Source organism: Poecilia latipinna, unplaced genomic scaffold (genome assembly GCF_001443285.1).
Source record: "Poecilia latipinna isolate Pla-1442-1.1 unplaced genomic scaffold, P_latipinna-1.0 Scaffold2095, whole genome shotgun sequence".
Lineage (NCBI taxonomy): Eukaryota > Metazoa > Chordata > Actinopteri > Cyprinodontiformes > Poeciliidae > Poecilia > Poecilia latipinna.
This window is the reverse complement of record NW_015114711.1, coordinates 84261-101813: the sequence shown is the minus strand read 5'-3', so window position 1 is coordinate 101813 and position 17553 is coordinate 84261. Positions and strand designations below refer to the sequence as shown.

Here is a 17553-nt window from a genome sequence, read left to right as displayed (position 1 = left end):
ACTTCTAGACATATTCTCAAAGTGCGGTTGGATTTTTCAAAGAGCAATTATGGTACTGCAATAGAATCTAGATTTTTATTTTTTATTTTCTTTAGAATTGCATAAGTGAAACTAAGGCTGCAAACATTCGCCTCCTTTCACCGAATAAAAGATGCTTGAAGTCACGGACTCTGTGGTCGCGCTGCTAATTATTAGCCATACGTCGATTTCCCTTTTGAGACTCCGTAATCTCCCATGCGCGCGCGGACTCGCTCTCACATCCACCGGTGTCCGCGCGCTCCGGACCCTTCACAGCCTCCCTCTCCTCCTCCTCTCCTTCCTCCTCTCTCTCCCCTCGACGCGCACAGGCACAACAGATGGTACAGTACCACAGGCTGCAGGAGCGCAAGAAATTGGCTCAGAAGTACTTTTATACCTCCGAACTTCGCCGGAACGTTTAGTCTCAGTGGAAGTGGCGGGATTCTCCGTTGACAAAAGTCGACTTTCCGACCGTGACTGGACCCCCGCATTTAGAGGCGCAGTTTGCTGCCAAGGTAAGTTCGGATTTTTTTTTTTTTCTGAAAGGCGATACAAATTTTGTTGGGTACGCAGAGGAAGCGACGAGTCCTCTCATTTTTGTATCATTCAACACTTTTTGGTACAAATGGAGTGTCCTAAATCGTTGTTTGAGTGGATAAACAAGTTGAGTGCGTTAGTGGTTATTAGACACGTTTATTTAATTTGAAACCAATTTACAAAACACGTGGTTTAACTGTGTCCGTTTCTGATAAATTTACTTGAAAAACGGTTAATTTCAACATGTCAGACGAAGTTTAAATAAGTAGAGGCATCACCAAGGATCCAAATGAACTTCATTTGGCTCAGGGGCCGTAAGTTCTGGTCAGGAGTTTATTGCAGCACTTCATTATTGCCGTGGCTCCGCGGGCGCACTTCTCCTGCAGTTTGGTGCTGCTGCTGCAGCCCGGTGAGGATGGTGCTGCCACAACGCCGAGCGGCGCTCAGCCACCCAACCACCGCTTAGGGTCGTCTGTGAAAAAATGTTGAGTTTTCATTCAACGTTGTTGAATGAAAACTCATAACTTTGCATCATATGGAAGTCCAAAAGTGACACAATCCCATAAATAAATAAATAGATTACCTACTTGTGTCATTAGTACAATAAAATCAGTAACAAATTAATAGATCAATTATCAGGTAATTGCTTGATTATTTAAGACAATTACCTTAAAAAAAAACCCGCATAATTTTTCCATGTTATGGCTGTATGCTGTCATACTTGAGTAAATAAATTCAAGGAATTAATTTAATCTTTAAACCTTAACCATCGGAATTAATGGGCGTGGCTTATTTTGATTCAGTCAATAAAATTGATTGGATTAACTGTAGATTAGCCAATCACTTGTCAGAATACATTTGGGGGACCGTAGTGACAACTTCAATTATTTTATAGTAAAGTACAGGTGAATAAACACAACAGTTATTTGATCTATTTCACGATTTATGATTAACTGGAAATAAATGGAGTTAAAAATAAAATTATAATTGTTTTATTGTCTAAATTTACTTACTGCATAATTAAGTAATAAAATAAAAAAACTTGGAGGTGTTTCCATGTTAAAATCATGCATGATTATATTTATTTCATGAGTTCCATCGATTCATCTATTCATTTATATTCTCATCCCCCGGATAAATGTGACAGAATTACTTAAAATGTGAAACACAGATGTCATTTATTTATAACTTACACATATAATTAGTCAAAATTGTATTCAACTTTTTTCTTTATTGCTTTAAAAATATTTTTGTAGCTGCTTCCTATGGGTTGAGGAGCTGTCTGCCAGTCCTAATTAGGGTTTTTATTATCACTAAATCGTGAGTTTGTGGTTTTCTTATTTAGCACATATAAAGGACGATGAAAGTCAACAGTTTTCTGATAAAAACTTATATCGGAAAAGAAAACTAACAGGTGAAAGAACAGAATAAGATGCAGTCCAGAGTCAGCCTGAGGTATAAGCGAACTCTGAAGTCCTTCTGCTTGACCAGGTGCCTCAAGAGTACTTGAATTTACAGGTTTAGAAACACTCAGTTCCACACAAAACAGACGAATAATGAGATTTAGGGGCCTGAGATCTCATGATATTAAGAGGCTACAACATTTATCAGTCAAGTGAAATCTGTCTCGTAAACTGCTGTGCTGTTCCTCTGTGTGCGGCTCTGAACAGTGAAGTGAGTGTAAACTGTTATGAACCCTGGATATGAAAATGCTTTTAGATTGAAACTGTTTGAGACTCTTATTTTGAAGTAATGCAGGAAGTAGTTTCTGAGCTGCCGTGCTCTGATTAGCAGTGTTAGCTAATAAAGATGGCTAGTCAGGCTGCTGTGTAAAGAAACTCCTACTACTTTTATACCTCTTGTTTGGCAGAATGTAGAAAAAATGGTGAAGTGATGAGATACAAAGAATTTTTAAGCAAAGAATCCCTCAACTATCTAATAAGTAGCTGCTAAAGTTAGCGTGTAACTTGGCGCTTGGCTTGCTGCTACATAGCTGTTGAGCTGTTGTTTTTAACAGAAACTTGTTTTTGTGAAGGAGAGCATTTCACAGTTTAATTTTTATTTAAAAACATTAGAACCACCTCAGGACTGGACAAATTTACCAACAATTTGTAGACTGGTCAAACCTGAAGAGAGAGACATTCCACACTGATAATGGATTTATTGTGAAACATTTTAACCAAGACATAAAAAGATATTTCTCCCAAATTATTCTAATAATTTTTCTTGTCTACTTTAAGATTTTCTACTGCTTTGCTTAAGCTGCGGTCACATTTCCTAGACCGAGTTGCTCGTGAGCAAAATATTACATTATTCCAATGTGTATATTAATTGCAATCAGCTAATCTATTTGTGGATCCTCCAATTAAATTACAGTTGGTGTGTCAAACTCATTTTCATTTTGGACCATATCAAAAATCGGAAAGCTCTTAAAGGGCCGGTTGTGCCAGAATATATTGATAAAACCTATTAAATTGTTAAAATATCAATAAATAGGTGTTCCTCCAGGATTCTGATTGTTTTAATGCAATAAAAGGTCAGATTTTGTGGCGCCAGTTTAGAAATGCTTGTAAGGAATTTTTACATTTGTGCAAGTGTGTGATGTCAAATATGTGACTTTTTATTATTCACCGTATCAATTACAGACTACAACTTGACATCAAGGCTGAGGCGGCAGTGACTTGAGCTCAATGTTTTTGACCAGTTTTGAGAAAATTTGTGGTAAAGTCAGGAAAAAAATGTGGAGATTTGTTGATTTGAAAAACTGTGAAAAACTGGAAGAACTTATTGGTGTAATTTGGAGTCTGGAGGGCCACATATAAAGCTACGGCGTGCCAGATTTGGCCCCCGAGCCTTGAGTTTGACGCACGTGAATTCCAGTTGTTTAGGGCCTCATGCCACTTTCCGCCGGTCCTGATATAATATGTTAGAGACCAGCTCTGTCTAAGATGTGCATTTCATTTGTTCTACTTGTGAGGTTGGTCACTAACTGTGTATCTGGCAGCTGAGTCACATGCTTTGAGTCCCACAGGAAAAAGAAATCACCCGCAGGAGCATCACCATTATAGATTAATGGCATTCCTCCTTATGACGTGCCCTCAAGTTGCCAGCGAGCAGAGCATAATGACTTTCTTTTTTCAAACCCAGAAGACCTCCTTTGGCCCCCCAGGTGTCCCTCGAGGCGGCAGCCGCAGCCAGCCGCTCTCAGGAAACGGCAGTGGACCACCACGGCCTCCCAGTTTGTACACAATTAGATCTCCGGGGAAAACGACTCCAACTTTCCCTCGTCATCCGCTCTTAATTCTCTGTGAGCTGCTGGCAACGTGGAGAAGGAAACACTTTTGAGGAGTGCTTTGCAAATGTGACTGTCAAGGCACAAATTTGCAATAGCTGCTGATTTATTGAGGGCAATGGAGACGTTTTCAAATGAACCACAGAACAGGAGGAGAGGGATACTGATTCTTCTGCGCTCTACGGATAGATGGCATTGGGATCTGTTAGCACAGACTTACAAAAGCACAAATGGGCTTCTACAAAATAATTTTTTTTATTCAGATATTATGTAACAAACCAAAAGACAATAATGTATAATTCTGAATTGTAAAGAATCGTTTGGATGTCATTTTACCGGATGTTTGTTATGACTTTGGGTTTTTTCCACACCTGATAATCCGGTAGATTCAGTTCGACTGGGGACCAAAGTTGCAACATTTGTTACATTTTTGACAGGTGCGATTCACTTTCACACCGCACTGTGTCAAATGAACAAAAACCCTTTGAGAAACCTTCCCCCACCTCACCTGAGGTGGCGCTGCAGCAAGACCCTGAACTTCCTCCTTTACGAAATGTGAGCAGAAATGGAGAAGCATCAGATTTTAGCAGTTGTTGTTGGTTAAAGATCACGAGCCATTTCTGCCACTAGACACGTTTGTTTTGGTTGTTTTTACCCAGAATGCCCTGCGCTACAGTCCACTTCCTGCTTTAGAAGCGGTCTCTGGTCCGCTCGCATCCACATAGACATTCAAACCACACCAGAATTCACTTCAACCAAACCGAGACATAGGTTTTTAGGCGGGCCACAGTTCACTTTTTTAGGGGTTTATGCATTCCCTAACCCTCCCCAAACAAACCGGACTTTCTAGAGAAAATGGACTGGATTTCAATCAAAGCGGATTAAACACGGCTTGTATGATTTTTTCTTCATAAACTGATGAATGGTCTTCTTGCCCAGCCTCTTGTCTAAGGTGGACGGCCATGTCTTGGTAGTTACTTTCTAAACTAATTCTGCTTTAAACTTCTTCTAACCCTTAACCCTGGCCTGTCTCCCATGTTCCTTGGTCTATGTGATACTGTTTGTTTTATTCTCAAACAAACCTCTGAGCACTTCATACAACAGCAGTATTCACACTGACATTAAATTACAAACAGCCAGTTCGTTATTCTTGATTTTATTTAGCCGCATCAGAGTAAAAGGGGTCTGACTACAAATATACACAACACTTTTAAGATTTTTACCCTTAAAAAAGTTGAGAAAAGGCGGTGTTTTATTATACTTTTTGACACTTGAAACGATGAGACCGTAACAATAGAGGGCCTTGGAAATAACTGTGAGGATTTCCGTGTGATGGAGGAGAGAGAAGCCTAATGAAATCAAACAGAGACAACATCCACCAGTGTGGAAAAGTTAGATCTGCAGTAATAAGATAGGACCCGGCGCCGTTCAGTGTGGACTCTGACTGCAGTCTCATGCTTTGAAGAGTGAAATCAAAAGCTCAGCCGCCGCAGAGGCCGACTCATTTTGACTTTACGTAACCCGCATGCGAGGTTCGTCTCATAAACTCAAAGTCTGCCTCCTTCATTTTACACGAGTCAGTAAAATAAAGGAAGTTCCATAATTAAACATTTGCTCATTAGAAGTCGTTTTCAAACAGCCTGCGGAGGCATTCTGTTTCAGAGAACGCGACAGCGTGCAAATGCGATATGACGCTCCCAGACATCTCGGGCAAATCGCTTCGTGTAAACCATCAGAGAGAATCAAGTCGACTCTCGCTTCCACGTGTTGATTCGTTTGGCGTGACTTAAGGAGCCGGACGCAGTTTGATTGAGTTTTGAAATGTCGTTGCTGCTGTTTGGTGTTGCTCCATGAAACAGAAAGCAAAGCTGTCCTCACATGACCGAAGCCGTCGCCACAGAAACGGGAGAACAACGAGAGGAACCGCACAGGGAGAGATGGGATGTATCCTGCAGATGGGCGTACAGTGTAGACTGATCTGCTTTTTAGTGGATCAATATCACGCTCTGAGAAGTGAGAGATTAAAGAGATGAAAAGGGAGGTAGGTAACTAGAAATAAAAAACAATCTGTAGTTAAATTGCTGTTTGAAATCTGCCTGTGAGCTGCTAATCTCATCATGAAAGGATGGATGCTCACATAATGAAAGATGACAGATGAATCTAAAAAGGATAAATTATGCTACATCGGCATTCATGTCCTAAACCAGCAGATCATCAGAATACTTATGAGATTCTTGCCTTCTGTATGCACAACCAGATGAGGCTGCAAACACCAGCCTTTGGAGGGGAAGCTTAGACATTTAAGAGTCTACAGGAATATGCAGAAAGAAAGCCAGATAGCACTGAACAAACGGCAGTGGCTAGCCATATCTGTTCCCATAAGAAACAGCTGGTTTCTTATGGACTGTTTTGAAAATTTCAGACCTCAGCTTTTAGTAATTTCATTACTTCGCCAAGAGATGTTTCTCCTTTACTGACCATCCTCGTCATTGAGATGAGATCAATATAAATCATCATCCAGCCTAGAGACCAGTGTCTGATAGAGTTGGGTCTTTGCGTCATATTTTTACTTCAATGAAACAAATTAGTTCGTCAATGGCAAACTTCTTAGGAAGTTAAAAAAAGAACATACTTTATTTACATTTTTAAAGGGATTCCAGCAGTTTTACTCATGTTGACTTTGTTAAAACATTCTCAATAACACTTTTATTTTGTCAACTAAAAAAAAAAGAAATACTCACTTTTGGGACTGCCAATAAATGTGTTCAGTAGTGGAACTTGACAAGAGGAAATAGAAAATATGCTCTGTGATGATATCTAAGTTACATCGCCAAAGGTTCTTTGTTTTTTATTGGTTTTGTGGTGCTGGTCGATCAGGAAGGTTGCAGTAAATGCCCCAGGGCCGGGTATGAATCCCAGGCTGGTTGCTTCCAGGACCATATGGTGCACTCGCTCCACTACGAGCTCTTAAGTTTGTTGAATTAACAAGAAACCTGCAAGAAAAAACGTTAAATGTGATCACTGCTCTAACGTTTAACTTCCTCCTGGTTTTACCTGTTAAAATGTTTTGTGTCGTGTCAGTGAGCGATGCAGCATCTGCCTCTCACCTTTTACCGCCTTCTGCCTGCTTGGCTCTCGCCTTGACGCTTTGACGAACAAGTTGCTGACTCAGTTTGACTTTGTTGTCATTAACGGGCTTCTATCAGAGAAGGCTTGAGCAGTAATTCTTCTTCAATGATACGCAGCAGCCCCAGTTCAGTTTCTGAGGAGGAAACAGTGCATTAAACCAGGGCTGTGGCGGGAGGTGTTAAATTAAACCCCAGGAGATACCGTAGATACGAGACAGAAGGTGTCTTTATTGTGGTTGCTCCTAGTTGTTAGAGGAAGGGCTGCTCAAGCGTGCAGCATCAAAGAGCCGCTCTGCCCACTATCCACAAATAGAAAAATTGAAGGGGAATTTTAAATGGAAACGGATTAATATTTCACCTCTGCATCGATTCGTGTTGCTACTCTGGGCATTTTCCTTGGCGAGCCATTCACTTACGGAGAAGCAAGTGGTGTCGTTTGTTGTGGTCCAGAGCTGACTCATCCTATACCTCTCTGCATTATAACGGAGGACTAATGTCATCACAACGCAATCTGTCACCCTGACCGCCTGCCTGCGTTTAGTCACAGGGAACAGGGGTTGATTGGATAATGGGTACTGTAGCAGGTTCTGTGACTGGTGCCACCTGGAGAAACTGATGACATTTAAAAATAAGTTTGGTTTATTCTTGTTTGAAAGTGGAACTGCAAAACAGCAAAACCAAAATACTAATGGAGTTCGAAGAATGACAGGAAATGTGTTTCCATTAAACTTGCATTTATCCAGAGCTTTAAAGGGGCAGAACTTTACATCATGTTATGATGATATTCCCTCATCAAAAATTTACCTGGAGTGTTGCTTTGATTCGTTCATTGTTGTTTGAGGAGTCCTTTAATCTCCATGGCAACCATTCAGCTGTAAAAAACACCTGGAGGGACTAAGACGAAGCTCCTCCTTGTAGTTTTCAAGTTTCTGAGCTTCTGTCTCACAGTTCTCCCCCAAACAAATCCTTCAGACTAGCCAGCAGCAATTAGCAAACACCCGATGGAACATCAGCTGAGTTCATAATATGAGCTACTTCTCAGTGAAATGCTGGTAAAAACATTGTTAAAGGCTTAATAAAGGAGTCATGTTGTCATGACTTCCCAAAGGCAGAGTGTTGGAAAGAGCCAGAGTTTCTTAAAGAGACAGGGCCCAATTTCAATGTTCTAAATCACAAAGTCAAATTTCATTTAAGTAATATTTGATATAGAACACTTTTATAACAACTGAAGGTGACATAGTTATTGTTTTATAAAATGGCACTATGTGGGTGGAAAACGCATAAAACTTCCCCTTTAAATGGAAAAATAAGTGCTATAACTTACCTTAGTGTCATACCAATATGGATGTAATTTTTTTTCTGTTGTACAAAAAATACAAAGAACAAAAAAACAGAGCCAGTTCTAAATGAAATCCTCATGAGCCAAATTTAAAATGTCATGGAGTCACCTTTATTAACTTCCTCATGGCGTTAAAGTAGTAACACTGAAAAAAATAAATAAACTAAAAGCTCATTAAAAACAAAGTAGTGATGAGTGCCTTTTAGACTTAAAATTTCAATAAGCTTACTACTGTTCCTGTTTCCTTCTCTAATATGTACATATATTTTTTTCTCAGTGTTAGGCCTGGTCTCCACAAACCCATGGCCGTTTAGCAGTATTATCCAACGTTTTATCCGATGACTGAACACTACCTCAGGACAGAGGTGGGAGGACGCTGGGTTTACTTCACCAGAGCAGGATGTTTTAGCTTTCATGGTCGCCGTAGTCCTCTGGTGTTTTGAGTATAGCGCGGTGGTTACGGGCCGGGAGAGAGCCGCCTGGGTGGTGCAGAGAGCCAAGTGAGCAGCGCTGTAGGGGAAACGCATGTTGACAGAGAAGCGAAGACACCAGTAAAAGTCTCAGTACGCTGAGGGGTGAAATTTAAAAGTGGTTGTGCTGCGTACCGATTCATACTGGCCAACTTAAAGCACTGCATGTAACAAGATCTTATTGCAAAGATATCCAACAAGACAAAATCCCACAGTATTTACCAGTTAAGTCCGTCTCATGAAACACTGTCCAGTTGCTTCTTGAGCTTTTATTGAGCCTGGGAAATTAAGATGTTTTTCTTTAGACAAGACTCATATTTTGAAAGTAAGGCAAAAAGAAAAAAAGAAGCATTGTACAACATATCCATGACCGGGATCATGGATATACTGTGCAACATGAACTTGACAATAAATGAGTTGTTGAGAGTGTGAATAACATTACAGCTAAATTACAAATGTATTTGCAATTTAGCAAATAAAGTTCCATTACTGGAACTTTATTTGGTAAATTGCAAATACAGTAATAAATTCAGTAATAAAGTTCCATTACTGAATTGTTGAACTCTAAATCCCCACATTAAACTGCTGCATTAAATCTGTGGTAAGTTTGACAGGGCCAAAAAGACTGGAATTAAAAGATAAAAGTTTATCTTTGACCCTGTCAAGATAAACTCTCAATATTAAACTCTAGCCCTCCAGAAGTTATACGTAGAGGAGTCTTAAGAACACAAAGTGCACAAGCCAAAGACATGACATTCGAGACAGGAAAAAATATTGCAGCATACCTCTTACAGGTTCAGAAAGAGCTGCCTGTGTCAGCCGCCAACCAGATGCTGCTGGTGTGGGTTGTGGGATCATATCTGATGTGTGTGACGCTGCCTATGTGCATTGACCTTTGGATAACTAAGGAAAATGGCTGAGCAACGACGTAAAAGACTCATTGAGCAACCCACTGACATAACCTCTAAACTGATGATTCATTTATTTCATGTGACAGTTCATATTTCAGCGTTCCCCACATTGTACAGGGGAAATTATTGTAGTCACACAATATTCTACTGTTTGCATAATGTGTGATGGAGAAAGATGGGAGGCAATGAGAAGAAAGTCGAAGAAAAAAAGCACCAGTCGTAGCATAAATGTCAGTGTCTAATAAAACAGCAGAAGCAGATGTTCTGTACTGTAAAAAGAATTAGCACAGATGCAAACAGCATTTCCTGAGGGCGTAATCAGTCCTCACTGTTAGAGCAACAACCTTTTGTGATGTCCTGAATGAACATGGACCAACTGGAATACAGATGTGACTTAGAAAGATGTCCAGTGATAATCCCCTCCTTAGATGCAGCAGTCTGGTGACTCTGAGAGTCTTAGCGAAATTATTCTCAGCACTCACTGAAAGATTACTGCTATTAACTTTTTATTTTTCATTAACATAGAAAGTACTCTTACGTCGGCTCCTCTGTTTCTTATTTTGAGCATTCTGCTCTGTCTTCTCAGACCCCCAGTTAGTCGTGGCAAATGGCCGCTTGAGTCAGGTTCTGGTTCTTTTTCTTTTTTTTCTGTTGGACGTTTTTCAAAATGGTTGCCATGATTGTAATAGAGAATATGTTTGCACTGAAATTGGCAGTAGTTATTGCCAGTGGTGAGCTCAAATGTTATGTTCACTAACCACCAATTTACTGAACAAGAACCTTAGCTCCTCTTACACTAAACCGCTAAACACATAAAAATAGCGCAAGCTAATGCTAAACTGCTAAACACGAAAAAATTTGCAGAAACTGAGAATACATTTCCAGACATAAAAACTTTAGCTCTGCCAACGCTGAACTATTAGACACAAAAAAATAGCAGGAACTAATGCTAAATAAATGCATTTTTGCAGAAACTAAAACCGCAAAACACAAAACAAATTAGCAGAACATAACGCTAAACTACTAAACTCATAACAAAATGAGCAGAAGCTAAGGCTAACCATCACGACATACGAATAGGACGAGTCAAAAACATATAATGGAGCATAAATTTTCCCCCAAGTTTTTCCCCCCCAAGTCATGAAAATGTGTACCATTCTAGGGCAATAAAAGGCTAAAAAATACCATCTTAACATTAAAGTGGCTAATGTGAAATATGAAAAACATACGGCGTGAGGGTTGAGAAGGTAATTTTGTTTTTGCTTGATTATTAAAGATTAGATAGAAAACCTTTTATGTGAATAGTGAACTGAAGTGACTGCAGTGTTTGATAACTATCAGTTGGAATATGCATGGTTGGACTGAAATTACTTTTTGTATAAAGTGTCTTGAAATGTTGTGAATTGGCGCCATATAACTTACAGTAACTGAACTGAAAATAAATCATTTAAACGCCGCTGACACATTCTCATAAACAAGTCGTGTGGTGGTCGACTTCTGCATGTCCAGCTTTACCATATCTATGAGGAGCTCGCCTCGCCTACCTTCAAATTGATTTGGTCTCAAAGAGGCACTTTCAAAAGAAAACAGACAAAATGTTTTGAGCCATCCAAAGGACGTGCATGCAGTTCCACCGAGGCATGAAAAACTCTTGGACAGTTCAGCATCTCATGGGAACGTAGAAAAGCCTTAATGCTCCAGACATCCTGACAATTCACTTCAGGACAGAGGTATTTACGATCAAGGAGACCGTTGGCTATTTATGGATTGAACATGTCCTGAAAAGAGTCACATAAATAATAAAGGACTAAATTGACTGTCGAGGCCGAGCGTGCGTGTGGCCGTGTGCAGTTCTGATGAGGGAACAAAAAGCTCACTTGTTCAGGTGGTGAACCTGTCATGAACCTGAAGGAAGGAAAGAAAGAAAGGAAGGAAGAAAGAAAGAAAGAAAGAAAGAAAGAAACAGGGAAGAGGGTAGGAAAGGCTGGTACAGCTCACGTGAAGTCAGGCCCAAAATTATTCATACCCCTGGCAGGTTTAGGTTGAAAGTAAACTTTTAAATTCAACACGTTTCTTCTTAATGTAAGTTGTATTAACATGTTGCTGTGGTCCTGCCAGAGTCTCGACTTGGATCTAATAGAGAATCAGTGGAAAGAGCAAAAAAATAGGGCGATGGCAAATAGGACTTCCAACCTTAAAGAGGCAGTATTATGTATACATGTATCATTTTATAGCACAATCAAGTAATTATGTTACCTTCAGTTGTTATAAAAATATGTCATATATTGTATATATCAGCAATGTCTTAAAAGAAATTTGACTTTGCAATTTGATATCTTGAAATTGAGCCTCTGTCTCTTTAAGAAGTTGCTAATCTTTCCAACACGTTCAGAACGTTCTCACACTAATACGCCATCATTAATAACATTCTTTAGAGCGTTGCACAGAGAAAGTGTTCATATGATAAGCTCAGCAGATACACACTTCCACTAGGTGGTTGCTAATTGCTGCAATTAGCAACCATCTAGTGGTTGCTAATTGCAACCAATAGGTGGTTGCAATTAGTCTGCTGTTGACTAGCGGCAACAGCAGACTAGTGGCTGCCGTTGCCGCTAGTCTGGAGGAGCTGAGTGAGTAGTGCTGCTCTGTGAGGTGGAAGCTCAGCTTGAGACTGAAGCTCCAAGCAGAAGCTTTGTGGAAATAGGCGGCGCTTTGCGATTTATAATCTCCCATGGCAACCCCAGAACAGTTGCCATGGAAGATTACAGGATTTCTCAAACATGCAAGAGAGAATCAAAGCAACAATCCAGGTCTGTTTTTGATGAGCGAATAACATTAAAAAAATTAAGTTATTAACACAACTATTTAAAAAAGGCTAAATTAATTTTGGAATGTCTTTGATAAAATCTAATACAATCCAGTAATCATTTTACATTGTTTTTACCTGTTGAGAGATTTCCTTCCCTTAAAAAAAAAAAAAAGCTTCTTAGTTGATTAAAATCAACATCTGCTGGGGGTATGAACAATTTTGAGTTTAAATGTGTTTTTTATTACACTTTTAATCACTAGAATTACTTTTACTTCACAAGAATAGACAGAAATTCACATCAGATAACTAGCTCATCGTGCAGAGCGTGAACAAATGTCTCCACTGCTTCTAAGAATCTACAAGACAGATTTTAAGTTTTATGTAGTTCTACTTTTGGCATTAAAATCCCTCTCTGTCAGGCACCTGAGTAATGTAGTAACTTAGAGAAGAATTTATTTACCCTAAAAAGAAAAAAAAAACAGATTGCAGATTTTTGCTACGTTTAAATACTGCTTTAATAATTAGACACTCACATCTCAACCTGAAGGAAACGCATGTTGCTCAACTCTCTGACAGCAGATTAAGGAAGAGTAAGACTGCACTGGGAGAGCAGGTGGTAGTCATGAATGAGCAGCTTTAATGAAAATCATTCAGAACAGCAGTTCCAGCTCAGTCTGTATGAAGGAGACGGCAGCAAAACTCCCATTCATATGATAATTTACCTCCTCAGCGACAAACAACTTGAACGAAGACTGAAACTGAATCTTCTTAATTTAGCAGTATGATGAAATCGCAGACAATCCTCCAAAGCGATGGTTTGCGCTCCTCTGCGCCAAGTGCTGTGTCTTTGTAACCAAGGCAACCAACAACAGGTATGGTAATCGGTCAGATTAGCCGGTGAATGTGGAGCGCTTTCACGGTGAAAGGCACATTACCAGCTGGATGTGTTGCTTCCTTTTTGAGGCCGTCTGTGCGTCTCCTGGAGGTTTCATTTGACAATCAGATCAACAGTCGCTGCAGAATGCAGAGCTGTGAGGCTGAAGGCCCGGTTCTGGCTGCAGAGGAGCGCACCACCGACCTCAGTGGAGGTGGATGCCTCCATTAGCGGAGAGGATTCGCACCCCAGTCGTTCGTCTCACTTCCTCCCACCGCAGTGACCTCCCATCACATGTCCTGAGTCACCTGGCGCCCCGCCACCGCTCCACGTTGGGAGTCTCTCTCTTCGCTCTTCCCATCGTTGGACATTGAGAGCCGATTAGCCTAGACAAAGTAAGGAAAGGAAGGGAAGTATATTTAGGTTCAGACTACTACTATCGATCTGAAGAAGCCGTTCAGAGTCAGGGAGCTTTTTTTTCTCATTCGCGTGGGAAGAAAAGAAGCACCAGTCCGACTTTTGTGGTGGAGAGGAAGCTTTTGGAAAGCAGTGGAACTGCTTTCTAGTGGTGTTAGTGTGTACGAGACAGGCTAAGCGTTCATCACAGAGCCAAACATTACAGGGTTTTACTGCTATTTAAGACTAGCATGCTAAACATGTAGCAGCAGCACAGACGGCTAATGTCAGCGTCCACAATCCACATTTCTAATCAAGTTCCATGAATGATCAGGAGCTCCTGAAACACTGCAGAGCTGGATAGGAATAATCATTTTCTATTAGGCGTTTAATACCATTTATCTAGTTGTTTGTTTTTTTTATTCTTGTTTTGTGTTTTTCATTTGTGATGTACTTCCTACTGTAAAGCGCCTTGGTCATCCATGTTGGAAGTTGTAAATGCTCCATAAATAACTAATCAATCAATCACTCTGCTGGTTAAATAATCTAAATTCCAGATCAAAAACAATAAATATTGTTGTGCAGCTCATATATCTATTTACACAATAATTTAGCAGTAGGATAGGTTTTTGATGCTTACGGTGCTGTCAATCATGCTCATGTGTGCACAGCTATCCTCTCCTCCCCTCAGCACCTAGTTATTTAGCCACTGATGAGGGTGGATAAACAGTTTTCCTGTAATGTGAGTTGTTTCTCCACCATTAGCACATTTAGCAGCGCATTCCCGATGTTGATTGACAGCGGTAAGATCCTCCTCTTGACTCTAATTGGTTATTTTTGGTCGGGAGCTGTGCATTTCTTCAGATTGCATTAGTAGCAGCAATAGGAGGTAGCAGGAGCTCGATCTTTTCACAGATTATCTGTCTCGTATTATACTGTCACATAGTGACAGTTTTAACAAATGTGTAAAACGCATATTTAAAAAAAAAAGAAAAGCTATATACTGCAGCTTTAACTTGAATAATTTTTGACTCCCACTTCTAATAAATCTACATTTTTGCCATACCTGAGACAGGCGGGTTCAAAAATAGCAAACGTGCTGACGGTGGTGTTTGGTTTAGCTAATATTATAGTGCTTCCTCTTTTCTTAGAAATCCAGACGGAAGCTGCTGAAGACGCGTTTGTGTGTGATTTACACTTCCTTCTGAAACTTTGCTGAGTGGATACAAAGCATTCGCGAGACAAATGTGTTTTTATTGCTGTCAGTTTTTCTCTGCTGCTCTTTTCTACTTTCAGAGTTATGAGATGGAAAAAGAGAACAAAAAAAGGGGGAAAGTTTAGAAAACTTCATTGCAGAGATGTGTTAGATAACACCCTCTTTGCAACACGCTGAATAAAACAGTAAGCTGAGCTGGAGTGCTGTGCTGGACCTACAAGAGCTGGAACCTTTTACCTATTCGAAGGACAAAAGCGATCACACTGTGGGTGTGAAACATGCATGAGTGCCTGGAACAATTTCAGCATTGGCTGGAATGTAAACTAGATTTTGTGTGTACGTAGAAGTGTTGCTGGTATGGGAATGAAGTTTCGCTTGGTGCCGTTGATGAGCAGGTGGGCTTAGCCGTTGGGCAGACGGTGCTGTGACTCCCTCTGGACCGTCGAGGCAAAACGCCGGACTGCTCAGCGTTCCTCGCCGTGTCAGTGTTTACAGTAGACCAGAAATCTGCTGCAGAGTCATTCTGTTTTCAGCAGCAGCTACGTTTCCATCAGACATGTGCACAAAACTTTATCCATGTTCTGCTAATGTCGAAAAAAAAAAAAACCTAATTGCAGTATTTTCATTAAATAAGAAACGCAATTAGAGCCACACGTGAATCAGGTAATAAGTCAGTAAATAACACACCGCGCCACAGTCCTCCAACCACTTCTTCTGCTTCCACCAGTGGTAACATCTGGTTGTTGATCACGTGACTTGTGTGATGCCAAAAAAGTCTTTCCATTGCGGTTTTGGGAAATACACTAATTTTGATACGGCTGAAAAACCGCCTCATCCCAGCACAAAAATGTCTTATCAAAAACATGAGTTTTTAAAAAAAATTATGTGTTTCCATTAAGCAAATCCATTTTCATAAATTAAACTTGTGCAATTTAAGATTAATGGAAATGCAGCTATAGAGGCAGATTTGTTTTTAGGAGTGAGTTCATCTATGTACACAATAAAAATCAGCATTTTTTTTTCCTCAACAAATACTTGGGTCACGATTTTTTTTTATATATAAATTTATTAAAAGGATTGTACGTATGAAACTATGTATGTTTGAGTTTCTCTCAGATCAGCTTTATCCTTTAAAATTAGTAAATGATATTTTGAACAGAAGAGTTAAAAGAGCATCTTTGAGAGAGCGATGCATCAAAAATTGGCATTTCAAAAATGTTCAAAAAGGTGTGTTTAGGTGGTTTAATTTTTTTGTTTTGTCTCAGTAAACAGCGTCATTCCCCTGATTCTTTAATATTTTTAGAATATTACAAACATAAACTGTCATGTATGTTGTATGAAATTGTATTCAGTGTACCAGATAATTGTGAAGTGAATGGACAATTATATGTGCTTTTCAAAAACGTGGTGTCAGTATTTTGTAGAATCACATTTTGCGGGTCATCTCCATCAACTTTGTGCTTTAAGGGAGACAAAAGATGAAGAAAATGAAGAGGCAGAGATTGTTTTCAAAGGCTTAAAAATAGCAAACATTTTAGCACATCTGTGATGTATTTTTATCTTTAAATTTAAAACATCTGTTCACAGTATACGTCAAACCACAGGATGCATACTTTCCCCTCTCACTGCATTATTTTGTTGTGGTTAATTACACTTATCACATTTCAAACAACACCAGCTACTATTTAGTTTTTTTAAATATATAGTTACTATTCAGTACAGCAGTTTATATTCTGCCTTCACACATTATTTTCACAGTTTGTCAGTTTCTGGTGTTTGGGATAAATTAGACGTTCTCATCAGAGCCATTTTTTTTTGGCTATAAACAAAAAAAAAAAAAAAGAAGTTTCATAGATTTTGGTAGAATGTGAAATATTTTTACAAAATATTCTGCCTTGCCGTGCAAACAGTTATCACAGATGGTTCAGGAAATCTTTAAAGCTTGATTAATTATTTTCCCAAAGCCAGAAAGACTTTCTCAAATCTGAAAGCAAATCAATGACATTTGCCTGAAAAGCACGGTCGACGATAGAGAAATGCTCAAAGTGTTCATGATAGTGTTCAGTACGTAGAGGGAAAAAGTGAGGGATGGTGGTAGGGAGGTGGTTAAGTGTTTCAAACTTGGAGCGGCTTCACTTCGTAATTATAGGGTGAGCATTCCCAGCTGGAGGAATGTGCACTCAAATCCGAAGTGATAGACAGCTGCATTCAGCTGAATTTGGTTGTAATTTGCATCGTCCGTCTTCATAATCCTGACGTTTATTTTTTTTGATGCAAATCAGTTTTTGCCTCCTTCATGTTTGGAAGGATGGATGATGAGCATGAGTGAGAGATGTAACTGGATCATCGTTATTAACTACAACAAATCAGAGTAGTGACTGCAAACACAAAGAGTGTAATGGAGTCGATGTATTTGTCAGAACTGTTCCAGGATGTTGGAGGATCAGAGGAACCCGTAAGAGAAAATGTACAAGTTTTTATTACTTCGTCTTGCTGTGTAATTCTATTTTATAGCACAATCAGTAGCTATGTTACCTTAAGTTGTTATAAAAAGGCTTTATAT

General features: G+C 39.6%; 1 protein-coding gene across 1 annotated transcript in view; it reads left to right on the top strand.

Annotated features, from left to right (window-relative positions):
• The first annotated feature begins 251 nt into the window (after positions 1-251).
• The window catches only part of LOC106936196 (caM kinase-like vesicle-associated protein), a 50082-nt gene continuing 32780 nt past the window's right edge, over positions 252-17553 (top strand). The window contains exon 1 of the mRNA XM_015017043.1: positions 252-533. The gene's annotated coding sequence lies outside the window, so the exon portion shown is untranslated. The remainder of the gene's footprint in view (positions 534-17553) is intronic.